The sequence below is a fragment of the Carassius gibelio genome, chromosome A21 (assembly GCF_023724105.1).
Source record: "Carassius gibelio isolate Cgi1373 ecotype wild population from Czech Republic chromosome A21, carGib1.2-hapl.c, whole genome shotgun sequence".
NCBI classification, from domain to species: domain Eukaryota; kingdom Metazoa; phylum Chordata; class Actinopteri; order Cypriniformes; family Cyprinidae; genus Carassius; species Carassius gibelio.
In genome coordinates, this window is record NC_068391.1 from 19,569,822 (window position 1) to 19,572,621 (window position 2,800).

Below are 2,800 nucleotides of genomic sequence, written 5' to 3' on the forward strand. Positions count from 1 at the left end.
AAATATAATTTGTTTTGGGTAAATCTAATGGATTATCTTTGGTCTGTATTCAATTTATCTATATGTTAAAATGAAAACAAAAAGAGCCAACTGATATAATATTTCATTTCATTGTAATGGCTGTATATCTACACATTTCCCGAACTAAGTACATTTCTGTGGTTATTATTATGTTTAAATGAAAACGAAAGCAGGCAGTGGTATTTGATATCCTTTTTCGTTTTATTGTTAATATACAGAGAGGAAAATTGCAGTAGCCAAGGCGAGCTGACTGATGTTATCAAGTGCGCTGCTGTTTGCAGAATAACCGGATTTGTGTCGCCGCGGACATCACACTCCCGAGTCGAATGCACAATGTCTGAACTGCTGAGGAAGTAATTCCAAAATTTGCTTACTTTTATTGATAAACCCATGAAGACCTACATCACCAGACTATTCTTCACAGTACTTTAGACCATGGTTGAACCGCAGAAAGCAACAGGTCTGGAGGGAAAATAGTTCCTGGGGAAAAAAGTTGGTACAATTGTTCCAGGTAATTTTGGTGGAAATGCGGCAGAGTTGACAATTGAGTTGAGTTCACATCCCCATGGGTCTATCATTGTAAAGTGACTACTATTGTTTAATCAGCCATGAGCAGACTCCAAGAAAAAGATGAAAATCTGTGTGCCTTTTTAATCACTCATAATAGAGATGAATAGTTTGACAAATACTGACGTTGTCTTCAAGCTTACTCGTACCTAAAGAAAACATCAGTCTTGATTGAACTCTCACAGGATGGAATTAAACTCAGAGCTGTCCTGCATGCGAGTTGATTTAGTGCTGACAGCTGACTGTAAGGCACTGGGCCATCCAGCGATTCTTTGTTTGTGGCCAGTACGAGCAGTGAGGATCAGAAAAAGAGAAATAGCACTGCACCATGCCTATAAAGCATTTCAGATGTGTAGAAAATAAATACAAGATTTTACATTTGGGCCTGTGCCACACAAGATGAACATGCCTTTCCATTACCTCACATTGGAGTTTTTGTGGCTTTGGTAGATCTTTACACTGGTGATTTTTATTAATATTAATATTAGAATTTTTTAAAATCTTGTTGTTTTGGCAATTGCAAGCAAATTTCATAGTTTCCTGTCTAAAAAGATGTAGATGTAGTCTCTATGCCATGTTAATTTAAGCATACGTTTAAGATCATATGAAAACATGCACTCAACATGGATGTGTGCATATTGCTGTTATCATCATTGCTCACTTATGATTTTATTTATTTTACATAGTGTGTTAAATTTTATTATGCATCTCGTTTAGGAAGAACAATCTTTTTGCATTCACTTAGAAAGTGCCAGGTTTACATGTGAATTTAAACATTTTTGTAGATAAATTTTAAAAAGTTGCGTAAAGTATGTACTTATGTGACAGCAAGCTATATTAAGCAAAAAAACATTAACTTTGTCATTTCCTTTGTTTTTATAAAAAAACTACAGTGTTTTTTTATTATTATTTTACACTTGATAGGACCCATTTCTCAATACTTAATAATTTTTTCTGTACACATGATTCTCCAAACCAAATTTCTGCATGTCACTGTAGCAAATTTCACATCCTAGCTGCTCTAAAACTACCAAAACACATATCTCATCATACGTATCATCCTTATCTCAAATCAGCAAAAAAATTCAAAACTTTAGCAAAGGTTGTCACCCAACCAACACACTTTGTAACTCATAAAATTACCCCCCCCCCCCCCCCAAAAAAAAAAATAAGAAGAAGAAGAAGAAGAAAATAAAAAACACTAACAAAAGGTATCATTATACAATTTTGTCTTCTCTAAAAATGTTAACGGTTTTTTTTTTTTTTTTGGCTTGCTGTGTGAATAGTCATGGATGGAGAAATTGGTCCTAGCAATTGTAAAATCTGTAACGTGGCTGTTGATCAGCAGCATCAGCCACGAGACAGAAAATCTCACTCGTTAGTTTTAATCAGTGGATTTATTAGCGAATGAATAGATAGGGCTCATGCTTATTTTAATATTCTAAGTTTTAAAAAACATGTTTTTTCATACATTAGGATGTGTTAATAAATTAATGCATGACAATCTCTTCATTAGGTACATCACCACATATGCTATTGTGTTATCTTTCTGAAGGAGGCTTTTTTATCTCATCATGGCCCTTCAAACAGCCATATTCTGTATCTGGAGTGCATATCCGTAGACTCCTTACATCTCGTCTGAGCTATAGTAGGGCTAGATCAACAGATGTTGGTGTTGATTGTTGACACAAATAGAACAAATCATTAATAAAACCACATGTAAGAACTATATTTATATAGGAATTTAAATCTATTTATGCTAATGAAATATCTGATAGCATATATGATCTGTTTTTTTGTTGTTGTTGTTGTTGTTGTTTTTACAGTTTATGGTATAAGCCTTTAAGCATAAGTACAAATGTGTAAAAACAACATTGGGTATAACTATCTCAGATAGCACACGTACATCTCTAAGACGTCTTAAAGAGTGCTTAATTTGGGAATCATCCGATAAACACCTTCTAAAACGCAGTTCTACAAACATTCTAAACCATGAACATTTTAAAGCAGCTCTTTATTAGTTACAGTTGCTTTTTCATTTCAAACATTTTCTAAATAGTCCACGTGTGTTATCAAGGTAGTGGCATGATGGTTTATTCACATGTAAGAATATGTAAAAATTTGTATGTTGTATTTTATTTGTTTATTTTTATTTTTTAATGTTGTCAAGCTACTTGAATGAGGACACCTGGGAAACAGTTGTGTCTAATAT